Below are 14,048 nucleotides of genomic sequence, written 5' to 3'. Positions count from 1 at the left end.
TGCGAACAGTTTGGTGCCAGACAGAAGGGACATGAGCAATAAAGCGAACAATATATGGGAGCCCAGTTTCTCCTGGCTTAATGGCACACACACACACACACACACACACACACACACACACACACACACACACACACACACACACACACACACACACACACACACACACACACACACACACACACACACACACACACACACACACACACACACACACACACACACACACCTGTCAGAGAGAGCAATGTTTTCTTGCAGCGTCATCTCCTTGGAAAAGCTTTTTTCCTGGTAATTGGACCTGACCATCAGTTTTCCCACATCCTACTTTGAAGTTTGTTTCTTCTCGTGATGTCTGTCTCATTCATCATATCATTCAAACTAATTTAATATTGTGTCGGTTATTACTTTATTTCAATTCATTTTGGCTTTCTTGACTCATCTTGGACCATTGTTTTAAACCACCTCTCCTTTTCTGACTCTTTTTTGCTGACTGGGAGTTATTCTTTAGTCCAATGTCTGCTTCAGCAGTTCAGCATCCCCATGTCTCTTTTTCTGTCCTCTCCTTTCTTTTAGCCTTCTCTTTTTCACTGACATGTCTTTAAACTTTGTATTCCCCCGTTGTAAAGTTGCTCAGTAAAATATTGTTTCCTGCTCAATTACATGCTTCAGCACCCGGTTCAGGCATCGTATGCTGATAGTGAAAGTGACGGTCAATGCATTTTTAGCTTTAGCATTTTAATGTGCTTCAAGTCGCCAGCCTGGTTTTTGCATTCACACACTCGGCGTGGCAGCTGCCATGCAAGATGCTTTACCACCATTGGTAGCAACTTGGGGTTCAGTGTCTCACCCAGTGACACTGACACATGGAGACCCGATCAAACTGCCAACTTTAGGATTGGAAGATGACCTGTTCCTCCACTGAGAGAGAAAAAAGAAGGAAAAAAAAAACTTTTAAAACTTTTTGGAAACTTAGCTGCTCAAACAATACTCCAATGGACTGCATTACCTTAATATAGATTGAAATATTTGCGCTATTCTCTATTGAGTGGTTTTTAAGATAGCAGACTTGTACTGGTAAAACATACTTGTTGCTGTCAGCTGTCTACTGTACACATGAATCCATCCATCTTCATTTGGGCTTAATACAATGTATGGTCTCAGGGGGCGGGATTCCTCTTGAGCTGAAATTGTGCAAGAGGCAGGTGTCACCCTTGACAGCTCACCAGTCCATCACACGGTAGACAAAGACAGACAGCCACATATATTCACACTTAGTCAATAATCAACGCATAGCTTTGAACTGTGGGAGGAAACCAGCACATGTCTACACAAATGGACTTTGCTTTGCATATTTTGCAGCTTGAGCAGACTCGCATTCACATTTCACGCTCCGTAAGTCCATTTCAAATTGGAGTTTGGTGCCTTGCTCAAGTCCGTTACGTACGGACAATGGTCAACTTGCAGTAAAGGAAAATCCTGCAAAACCTGTGGGACTATGGGAGTACCTGGGGAGTATACTACAAAATGTCAACCTGAACCACTTAGTTCAGTATTTGGTATTTATTGACATCATGAAATTTAAAAATGTTCACGCCCACTTCCCAAAGGCCCTGTCCTTGAATGTGAGTCAGTTGAGCCAACAATTTTTATTTCAACATGACGCATTCAGTAGGACCGTGTCTTTATAGCCCAGTGGATAGAAATGTCTTTATTAATGTACTCAGGTGCCTTTTCCTGTTATAATTAAAATCCAACCATGTACAGAGTGAAATAAATGATTGGCAGAGATTCAAAGCTGGTGTGACTTGTCAATTGTTTAGTTTATTTCCCCTACAAACAACCAGAATTGCTGTAGATCACTGAAGCATGCTTGCTGTTCTCACAAACAGAGATTAATTACTAAATGCACCAGAAAATCCAATATAAATCAAAGTTTATGCTTCTCCAGTCAGAGCAATTTAATAAAATATGTTTGTGTTTGTTTCTCTTCACCTTTGAAGCTCCGGTACACCTGAATCTCTCGCCTTTATTTATCACCAACACTTGAAATGACACAAATTTGAAAGGCTGTATCTTTGTATAAGTTAAAGTTCAGGTTGACGAACTGTCAAATTGCCAGAAGATGTTTACTAATTTACGTTTTATCTTCCAAGAACATTTAAGTTGTTTACGTCAAGGATTTTTATGCGGATATATTGTGCATAATGTCCATGAAAAAAACATTTAACTGTGTATAAATAAACTCTGGTGCCCTGTGGTGATTTTAATGCCATCTGGATCGACGTCTGCTGTTTCACAGAATTAGCGAGTGACGCACCAATTGGATTACAAGGGCTACATCACCAGCAGCAGGATAGAGCAGCATCACTCCGTAGATTAGATTAGATGATTGATGATTATCATGAGTATAATGGGATGTTGCAGGAAACAAAATGTTCACTTGGGAGGAAAAATAATGTGGCAATATACGTCGGCAGACAAATGGAATGTACATACAGTTACGACTTTCATGAAATACCATTCAAAACTTAATACAACGTAATGGAGTGACAGTTTTATGGATGATGTGCAGCAGTGGCAAAATAGAAGAGACACATGTCAAAGACATGTCAACTCTAACCAACACCTTGTAGAATGAGCAGCAATATACAAACATGTTAACCCTCTCGAACGCAGGATTTATTGCTCATGTTTCCCTTTCCTTGATGACATGGACAGCCCTCGATTTGAAGCCTCCTAATCTTCTCTGCATTGGATTAATTCTCCGCTGCAGTGAGCAGAGCTTCTGAGAGCAAACAGTGGTCACAAACTGATCATGTAAACACCAGACTCATCATGCTCACAGAGCAAATGCATCTTCTGAAGACCAGCGCTTCAATTAAGTTCTCTTCATTGCATCAGCCTCTCCCCTTCGTCTCCATCCAACATGTCCTCTTCCCCTCCTCCACCTCCTTCCTGCCTGCCTAGGAATCCCTTTTGATCTGCAGCATGACAGCAGCTGAACCCTCTTGCATCCCAGAAGCCCATAAATCAACTGACAAATGCTGTTTCTTGCTCACTGCACACACACACACACACACACACACACACACACACACACACACACACACACACACACACACACACACACACACACACACACACACACACACACACACACACACACACACACACACACACACACACACACACAACCACAAACGTCTGCAAAGTCCACAGAAAGAGAGAAACTGTTGACTTCAGAATTTATTAATTGATCAAGGGCATTTGGGTTATTTCTGTGATTAATTTTATTTATATAATTAAAATTGATTTTTCTTCTGAGTCTTAGTGCCAAAGTTTGAATTTGATTTGATTTAATATACATTTCATAAGCAATTCATTTTTACTCCATATCCCTTTACTTGTCCAGAGATTTCTTTTCATTTTTTTGCTTTCCTCATTTCTTCTTGGAGGTGTAAACTTAGCCTTTTCTTTCCTCACTGTCATGTGCAGACTGGCGACTTGTCCAGGCTGTGCCCCACCTTCATCCACAGTCACCTCAAATGGTCTTTCCCCTGCGCTCCTAAATAGGATAAAGCTGTAGAAGAGTTTTATTTACAATTAAAAGTGCCCCTGTAGCTCTTCAAAAAACAAAAAGCATACTATTGGAGCCGACCAATGAGATAAGGGATAAAGTACTCTTATCAGAAATCCTTTTGCGTCCCTCATCCCATGTGATCACTGGTGTTGATTATTTCTCATCAAGCTCACAATCCGTAGCTTTCTGATGGCCAGATGGTTGTTGTTCATTCTAAAGGTGACAGTAGATTAACCTGCTCCTTCTTTCCTTCTGTCAACAGGTAGAAGGGCAAGCCATTGAACTTCAGGTCACTCCTGTTTGAGGGTAAGAGTGTTGCAAGGCTCCCCTGTCTTTTTCAGGTGAGTTAGTGTGTGGATGAGACTGAATGCATAATAAATGAGTTTAGGTAAAAGTGGACAATCCATTTTCACATGGCAGACTGAAAATATGGCAATGTATTGCCTATCAAACACCTACATTATAATGGAAATTCACATGTCTTTAAAAAAGACAAAGGATATGGGTGCTCAACCTGAAGTGTGCAGCAAAAGGTACCACCATGTTGAGGAACATTTTTTACATTTAATGAAAGCATGATTCAAGCCTTGGCCAAACATTTTTACACAGTTCTAACAAAGCTAAACCTGAAGCTTTGAATAATTCTGGTGCTTGTCCGGCTTCTTAAAGCAACTATCATAAGCTGCTACCGGTCAGAATTTTGGTTTAAATGATTTCTTCTCTCAAAGATTACAATCATTCTTGAGTCATCTGCCTCCATTGTGTTTGCAAACTACACAATAAATAATCAGAGCAACAATAACTGATGGAGACTATTGTTACTGGTTTTATATTTGCAGGAAAACCAAAAAGAAAAAACATCCAGTCTTGATAAATTCACGCATCACATATACTTGATGTAAACAAAATAGATTATTCAAACTCAAATATTCCTAAAGAATACTGACATGACAAAGCTCATGGCAAAATCATACCACAAGATTACTGAGTGGATGCCATCTGTTCTTAGAAGCAGAGCTCCGATTGGTCAGCGACACAGGAAGTTGATTATCACTGCCTAGGTCTGGTGACCCAGTACAGCCAACCTACAACCTCTGTAGGTCAGGACTGTGTGTGCATGAGAGGACGTCTGTGTGTGCGTACGGGCAGGTTGTTCTCCTGCAAGCGCTGGTTCAGATTGGATCACACTACTGGACAGTAATCCTTCTTTGATGAACATACTGTATGTTTTAATCCGACACCCACACACATACTCGCACACGATGCACAAAAGCTGTACATTGTACATCTCAAAATATTAAGAAGCAGCAGGAATAATTTATTGATCAAGTAATTTTTTTTTGTTCAGAGGACTTGGAGAGTTAGAAATAGAGAAAATATCAAGAGTCGAGAATAAAAGAGTTGGGAGTGGGATTAACCAGGAGAGGCTGCCAGGACCAAGACCTTTCGGCCTGACACGCGCTCTCTGTCACACACATACACTCATACCACGGAATGGATTAGTGAGTGGGGTAGTTTGGTGGCAGATCGGATGAAAATGGTGATTCACCATGTCTGTTCGGTGACTTTTCGAGAGCTGTGTGCGTGCACGTGTGCGTGCGTGTGTGCTGCTGCCTCATTATCAGGAGAAGTCAAGCTTGCTTGGTGGAAGCAATGCTGCCACACAGAACTTGAACTTGTCAGGAATCCTCTACTTTAATCACACACACGCACACACACACACACACACACACACACACACACACACACACACACACACACACACACACACACACACACACACACACACACACACACACACACACACACACACACACACACACACACACACACACACACACACACACACACACACACACAATTGCTATATGAAGTAAAGGGTAATAATATACGGACCCTGCTCTAATAGTCTAATAATCATTGTGTGTGTGTGTGTGTGTGTGTGTGTGTGTGTGTGCGTGTGCGTGTGCGTGTGTGTGTGTGTGTGCATTATTATTCTCTGCTTGTGTCAAAAAAGGGATGATATAACTAATCCTAAAGTCAACTGAGGATGGATAACAGTTGGTATAAACTGTCATTTATTTATTTTTTAACCTGGTAATGACTTTTGTTTCAGATATTTAGAAAGCACAACACATCATGCATAATAGCATCACACTTCCAAGGTATACAAAAAGAATTGTATCATTCTCCAGCTTGCTCTCTCTATTGTATCCAGGTTGAAGTGGTATCTAAAATACAAATGCTTGGATACTTTACATACATTCGGGGACAATTCAACTTAAACAATGCAATACAATTCCAACAATCAAATTACTGCAGAGAAACTGAAACCTTTCTCTTCTGGTGTCCATCCAGTAGTATGATGGTCTTCTGTGTGGGGCCATTTGCTAGCTTTTTGTTGAGGAAGGTTACCTTTGTGGTGGCTGCTCATCTGGCATTGTTCACTACAATTATGATGGTTCCACCCACCAGTTTTGAACACAGAGATAACATAATGGTACGCTTGTCAACAGTGCTACCGAGTTGAAAATCCCACTTTGGGAATGTCACGTTGAGGTTAATCAGAGATCTACCAGTGCTGACAGAAACTACCAACCTTATGCACATGACATGGGTTAATGAGTTTATTATGCAAACAAATGTGTAAAAGTATCTATTTAATTGAATTTACCTGTGTGAGGCTGGTCCAACTTAGTCAGCACCTGTGTTTGTATGATCATTACAATTGTTCATGCTTTGTTACGGACCAATGCATTTATTATTTAATAAGAAGACTATCTTTGGCATTTCAAGCTTGTGCTCGTAAAGTTTCGTTGTTCCCTAATTTGAAAGCTTTGCTCCTACCGCTAGTTATATCGTGAACTGACACCACAGTTAGCAGCTCTGTGTAACCCACGGGTTAAAGTTGGAAAGGTTGCCAGACACAACAGTAAATTAAATGTCAGCTGCAGCAGGCAGAGTTGAGGGTAAACGCTGTTGGTAGGTCTTCTGTGGTTGGGTGACATGTTTCTTTAAACTGACAGTGCGTGTCAATGTTCTCTGCATTCATGGAACAATTCTGTCTTTATCTCTTCTATTGTAGGCCACATAAGCGAAAAGAACATACAAAAATGCAGATTTATTTGAAATCCAAATGTGTAGAATTTATAGAAATTCGGGGATGTGTCACAATAGAATAAACCAGCTAATTTTTCTTTCTGTGAATCCAGGACACACAAGGCTGGATGCAGACAGAGATATATACTGGGTGGTATCAGTGACTCGTCCAGATGGTAGAAAAGCGAGGATATTAGTGGATAATGTGAAGGGGGAGGTTAGTAGTGCCCTCAGTGGAGGCAAAAGGGGTTAAATCTCTCTGATTGGAATGCACAGCTGCACTGCACACACACACACACACACACGCAAATTTCATTGCACAGCTGAGTATGTGAGGACTGCACAGAAGTTTCTGGAAGTGTAGTGAGACTTCACAGAGATGTATGACTCAGCTCTGGGCGTCTGCTTCTTCCTGTCTGCTCCTTAAAAAAAAAAAAATAATAAAAAAAAATAAAATATATATATATGTATATATGTATATATAAAATCTATTTATCTCCGTGTAATTTCCATCTTGTTTTCCCTTAAGCCGTTTCACCTTTATTAGTGAGCCTCTGTTCAAGCGGCACTCTCTCTCAACACACTGTATTATTTACCGTCTTTGTCTCACTTGGTGCCTGTCCCTCTGCAGGAGCTCATAATGTGACAGACAGTGCAGACTCATCCGACAACTGTTTCACACACAGTCAATCGAGTGGAAAGCTGAGAAGAAACACACAGTGATGGGTTTCAAAGACAAGAAGTTGAGGACTGAAAAGATATAAAGTGGATAAACTAGCCGATTACCTTCACATGTTTCCCATCACTTTATTGGTGTTTTGTTTTGTTTTGTTTTGACTTTTAAACTACTTTTACTATAAAAATTCCCCAAAGTGTGTCTTCTAGTTGTTAATTTTAGGATTAGGGTTTATCTTTGACCTCTACTGTCACCATGCGTCGAGCTCAACCGCTATGTGATGTTTCCATTTGTAGATTTCAAGTTTTTGTAATGAGAGCAACCAATGAAAGACTTTCAACAAGGCTGACCAGGAAGTAAATGGTTCCCCTTGTTGCTATGACTTTGTTCATGTCCCAGTTTAGTTTAGTTTTCCCTGATGTGAACAGTCAAAAGCTGTGTGGAGTATTTTAAAATCTGAATCTGGACCACGGCTAAAAACAGACGATTGGGAGCAGCACGCTTGATGCTCAGTATTTAGCATTGACGGCTGATGTTGACTGTGGAACTGATGTCATGAAATTGACATTGATGCAAGCGGTTCAAGGAGCCTAAGAACCATTTGCAACACAGTGGGATGGAAACACACAACCAATCTTCATGTCATAAATGATAATACTTGGTTGTGAGAGAGATTTCAAACAACATAACTTTTTTTCGAACTGAATCTTTCTCAGTCTACATGTAAACAGAAAAATGTTAACTTTCCCTGAAATGCACAACATGACAATAACAAAGGAGTGTTGGCACAGTTTACTGTTGGCCAGTATGACAAAGAAAAGCAGCTTGAATGCTCATATTTTACTGTTCTCTGCAGGCAAGCATACATTTTCAGGGTTTCTGGTTATATGAAATCAACTGGTGTGAGGACTCCCCCATGAGCTTTAAAAAACAGGTTTTGCTGTATGAAACAAACCAAGTGAAGTTAATTTGTCTTCATTTTCGTCATGATGAAATTGTTGCAAAAAAAATGAAGTTATCTGCATTTATTGTTTTATATAGATATCAGGGTTTGATCAGCATGTTTGTAACTGGACAACTGCTGATGGGTTGTCTGTTGCTCTTTGAAGAAACCCCTGAGCCACTTCCTGATGCTCAGTTTGGAAGAAAACTGACCAAGCTTCACGGATGTGTTGATTCTGTAAAAAGTGATGCAAATCATTGAAGTCAATTTCAGCAGGATAAGATACAAAAAGAAAATATTACACCTGATTACATCTTTTAGATCCATATTTTCCCCATGTACATCTTGATTATTTAGTACAATTGAGATTAATGGTCCAAGGCTTTTTCTTGCATTGTTGCCTCCCAGATGACCTCTCAGTCAAGCTGTTGACAACCATTCCTATCACTAATTTGATAAAACTTTACAGTGCAAGGAAACGCTGATGGAGGCATCCACTCACATCAAACAATGGACAGGTTTTCCATGTTTGCTTTCAATACTACAATGAGGCGAATACCCCAGTGCTCTCTGTGATCCGCACATGAGCCTCAGACCCATGTTTAGGAACCACAGATTTAGATTTAGATGCATTCACAGGTTCATATTGGGCCAAATAGAGAATTTGAATGTGTGAATATTTCAGTCATTGACAATTTTAGGGAAATGTTCTGCCAAAGTAATGATTCTATTAGAATGAAACACGTGGCAGTATTGCTCAATAATTGATTTGAGCATGAAGCATTTCATAATTCATTTGCATGTGTATCTGTTGGTTTATAGTTTCCCTCATGTGCCATTGCCTTTGAATGTGTGACTATAACACTACACAGAAGGCTCCCAGACACAGTTATACAACACCAGACATTAATCCAGATGTTACTGTTATTACTGCAGCTGTATCACATGGCCTCTCTCTCTCTCTCTCTCTCTCTCGCTCTCTCGCTCTCTCGCTCTCTCGCTCTCTCTCTCTCTCTCTCTCTCTCTCTCTCTCTGCCAATACCATGTGTTCAGTGCCTTTTCTTTCTTTTTTCCTCTCCCTCCCTCCATCAGACTTTCTCTTTGATTACCTTTATTCCCCTCTATTCACTCTCTCCCTCTGTTATCGTCTAGCAGGCTCTGTGTCTCTCTTTGAATCAGTTTGAAGTCTACCAGTAGGGGTGTATGTGGGCCGCAACCTGCAGCTCTTTGTATTGAAAATGAGATTCCTATTTTTTTAATATATATATATTTTTTTAAAGCTCGCAGACAGTCAGCGTTTGTGTGTTTGTGTGTGCGATGTCTCGGTATTCCTTTTGTTGTTGGGTCCTGAATTCAAATATGAAAGCAGTCCCTTTATAACATCAAATACATTCAAAGGTAACAAAGACATGTTTTGAAGTTAAAGCAAGATCAGGGTGAGGGTAAATGTCAAGCTAGACAAACGATACTTCTGGTAAGGTTAGAGTAAATCTCTAGGAAATTACTATGTCAGAGCAAAATCCCTGAAAGTCACAGAAGTGTGTGTGTGTGTGTGTGCGTGTGTGCGTGTGTGTGTGCGTGTGTGCGTGCGTGCGTGCGTGCGTGCGTGTGAGTGTTTTTTTTTTTTTTTTGTCCTAATATCAACAGATAGATACAGGCAGCAGACACAGAATAATCATACTCCAGATTAGAGCAGTCAAGAATCAGATCTGCTTGTCCTGGACGGCATTTCTACATCACATTCATCTGATTATTTTTTATTTATTTATTTATTTCAATGTGTGGACACAGACAGGATTTTCTTTTGTTGGTTTTCTAGCACACCATCCCTCTATAAAACATTTATCGACAAAAAAGGTTTGGATCAAAAAAGAAAAGAAATAATTCTGTTTATGGAGAAGAGGATTAATACAAGAGATGAAGATGAACCATTTCTTTCTGTCTACACACTGTGTTGTATCAGTATTGTCGTGTGGATGCTTGTTGGCATTTAGTTGTTTGACAAAAGTGTTAATAACCATCACCTATTAGTCGGTCCTGAACACTTTATAGTAATGAAATTGAGAAAATGTATTTCTGCTTGTACACAGCTATTTTGAGGGTTCTATCACCATCCAGCCAATACTTGTCTGTAGGATATATACTTAGTGCCTCTGGATTAAAACACTACAGGTAGTAGACAATTTGTTATTTTTCAACAGTGGGGTGGCCCTTATGGGAGAATTTGTCAATACAAATGTGATTTATACAGCCCTGTTAGGCGGCGGAGACAATGTGGCCAGGGGCATAGATTATAATTTGCTCAAACTTCACTAAGATAAAGGATCATTGACTCAGACGTAGACTAACACATCTTACTGATCTAACATATCATCTTGCCAGTTGGTGATAAAGGAGATGGGATGACAACTAGCAATTGTTGTGGTAATTTTGTCATAAATAATGTATTAAAAGTATTTTTCGTGATTGCAGTGTGTTTGTTTTTAACTGGAGATTTTAGTTTACCTGTAAATGCTTGTTGAATATAGCAATTTTACAGATTGAAAAAGAGATGCATTATGTAAAGGGGCCTTGTAATTTCTATTGGCTTAGACCTTTACTTGGTCAACTCCTGGGACTATACTAATTTGAAAGAACTGCAAGTCTGGGTCATGCGTGAGAGTATGTGCCGCCACGGCACTTTACCGTGCTCAGACTTCTCCTCCACCCTATCAACTGAGCGACAGCAGGCCCCCTTAACCATCCCTCTAAACGGGTGTCCAACTGCTGCAACTACAACACACATGGTTGGCCCTGCTGGTACTTTTAGCCCTGAGGCTCCTTGGTGTTTTAAGAAGCAGTAAGCTGGATCCAATGTAGGAAAATGCATCACAGCGCCATCGTAGCAGATCTGAAAGGTGACTCCCATCTCCAGTCAAGTCCCTCAAGTTTCACTAAGTAGTATTATTACAAAGTACAGATAATCATTTTTGTATATTTACTCACTATACATTTTTATATAAGCCTTTCTATACATTACGCATGATGCAGTTGTAGAGTGATCAGCTGTGGTTGGGGGCTTTACTGTGAGTAGTTTGCATGTTCCTTCCATGCCTTGGATGTCCTTCCATACATGCATTGGATGTTCCAATTTTTTTCCCCCTACAGTCCAAAAATCATTAAAATACCTAATTATTCTGGTACACAAACTCACCCTGCAGTACTTTTGGCAATAATAAATCATATAAGGTGAAAAAATGATCACCAAGCTTGTGGCAGTACTTGAGTGTGAACAATTCTTTTAGTGACCCCCCAACACACACACACACACACACACACACACACACACACACACACACACACACACACACACACACACACACACACGCACACGCACACGCACACGCACACGCACACGCACGCACACGCACCAACATGTAGCATGCTGTGAGTGTACTCACAAGACAGACCCCCTTTTAAGATCACTGTGATGCCACTCAGAAGTGTGTGCATATGTGCCAGCTAGTGCTTGTGCATAGTTATGTAACTATTTCCTCTGGTCTCGTTGTGTTTATGAATGCATAGATATTTTTCCTTTCCTTTACCATACCCTAATTAGAATGATTACTTTGGCAGGCAGCTCAACAGAGGAATAAAAGAACACAAGAAAACTCTTCTCTTCATGCTTTTCTGTCTCTACCATGCAATCCCTTTTCCACATTCATATGTATAACTCTGTAATTTTTCGCAGATTGGTTTCAATAATACATAAAGATGATGCATATTTCAGTGGCTATATGCAATACCCTCATGACACACGCTCTCATGTCTGCACATGTGCAGTATGAAAGTGTCTGCACGGGAAAACCCTTTGAAAGGAGCAGAACATTCAGGGTCTCCCCCTCCTCACGTACGTCAGCAGCCCCGGAGAGATGACTCCGGTCTGCAGAGACGGGGCGAGAGAGGAATGAGTGGGAGGAGTGTTTAAGGAGAAAATGAACAAAAGCGTTCAACTATGCTAGATCAGAAGACAAGGTGAGATAAAATGAGAAGAAACTGGAGAATCTTAAAGGCGCTTTCTGTCGCCTTTGTTGGCTGTAAGAATTACTTAATAATCTTTGATGTCTTTCTTGTGTCTTTGTCCATTGCATCTCAATCGACTTGTCAATCAAATATTGTGTAAGAGACATCAGTTCCTTGCCGTTTCTTTAAGAATGTGTTTCTCAGTCATTTTAGCCTTTGCTACAAACATGAATATTTTTTATTTGTAATAATAGATCTTCAGCCAAAAATAAGTATATACTTTCCATGCAGTGAAATATTCTTTTTTAAAAAGTTGATACAATTTCTATCCATCTTGAAATGTAATCTGCCGCTGTCTGCATCTGATTGTTTAACTTTGTTTCAGGAAAAGAAAAGCCGTTCCTTTGTGTGTGAGATGGCTTTCCGCTCTCTGCTACTGTACTTCAGAAATCCCACTTAGTGGGATCGAATGATGAGATGAGATGAGAAGGAGATGAGAAAAGCAGAGAGAGAAGGCTGGATGATGAAAGCGTGGGAGTCGGAGAGGAGGGGAGGATGGGGGATGATGGGCCAGGGGGATGGGGAAGTGGTCGGAGCAGCCAGGGAATGGAAGGCTGAGAAGGCAAGCTGACAGAGGAGCATTGATTATCTGAGGAAGGCACACGCTTTACTATTGATTCAGACTGGTGGAGATAGATATTGTATCAATGCATTAAATGCTGCATGTGAAAAGAAATGTTTCTTCCTTAAAGATGTTGGATAGCTTATTTGTCCCATTGTGGACTTCGAGACCACTTGTGTAGATATGGAAGTGTTTTAGATCAGTGGCAAAGCTGGAGGCTAAGAACTGATTTTGTTGTGTAATAAAAGAGAGAAGATTACAAAATCTGATTATTTTCTTCTTGGCGGCAGAACACACCGTCTGAAGAGAAATGCCTTATCCAAATTCAAACCAGGTTTTCCGACTTTGTACACACGGCTGAGCTGGGCGCCAAAGTGGAGCCAGCATTAGCAAACGCCTCATGGGAGCCATTTTGGGGCCGAGCCTACAGTAATGAGGATGGATCTCCAACTGTGCGCAGACAAAATGCAGGGGGAGAGAGAGAGAGAGCGAGAGAGACAGACAGGTGGGGGAGAGAGACAGGTGTTGGAGTGGGGGTTTGCACCGTGGAGCCTAATCTGTCAGCACAGTCTTCTCTTTTGCTCACAGCTGAGAATTAATGGACACATGCACAAACACACACGGGGCACTTTGCCCATCTAATGACTTCACGTCTTCACGGTGGATATTACTTCAGAAAGTGCAATATCCCTTTGCACGGGCAGATAATGAGAAAGCATGATTCAGCTGGACTTGTGGCTCAAAAAAAAATCCCTCTGGCTCAAAAATGTCCACAGCTTTTAGACGCTCAAGCCGTGATTTCAGTATTGCACCATTTTGATCAGAATACAAATTATCCCACATTCTAACAGCTACACATCAAGAAAAGTTCATCATTCCCTAATAAAATCCACAAGTATCTCGATTGTGTCTTCAGTTCCTCTGCTTCAAACAACTCTGTAATTGGCTTTCAAGGACACAGCTCCACTGCCAGGGGTCACGGAGGAGAACATCAACCTTCCAGCAAATTATTATTTTGATCAGCTGATGTGAAGGCTGGCAGCTGGCTCGTATCCATGCGCTCTGCATTTATTCATTATTTCCCAGTGTCTCCGATGTTTTCAAGTGATCTTTGAACCACACAAGA

Source organism: Blennius ocellaris (assembly GCF_963422515.1).
Source record: "Blennius ocellaris genome assembly, chromosome: 16".
NCBI classification, from domain to species: Eukaryota; Metazoa; Chordata; class Actinopteri; order Blenniiformes; family Blenniidae; genus Blennius; species Blennius ocellaris.
The sequence above is the reverse complement of the archived record's forward strand: the minus strand, read 5'-3'. Positions refer to the sequence as shown.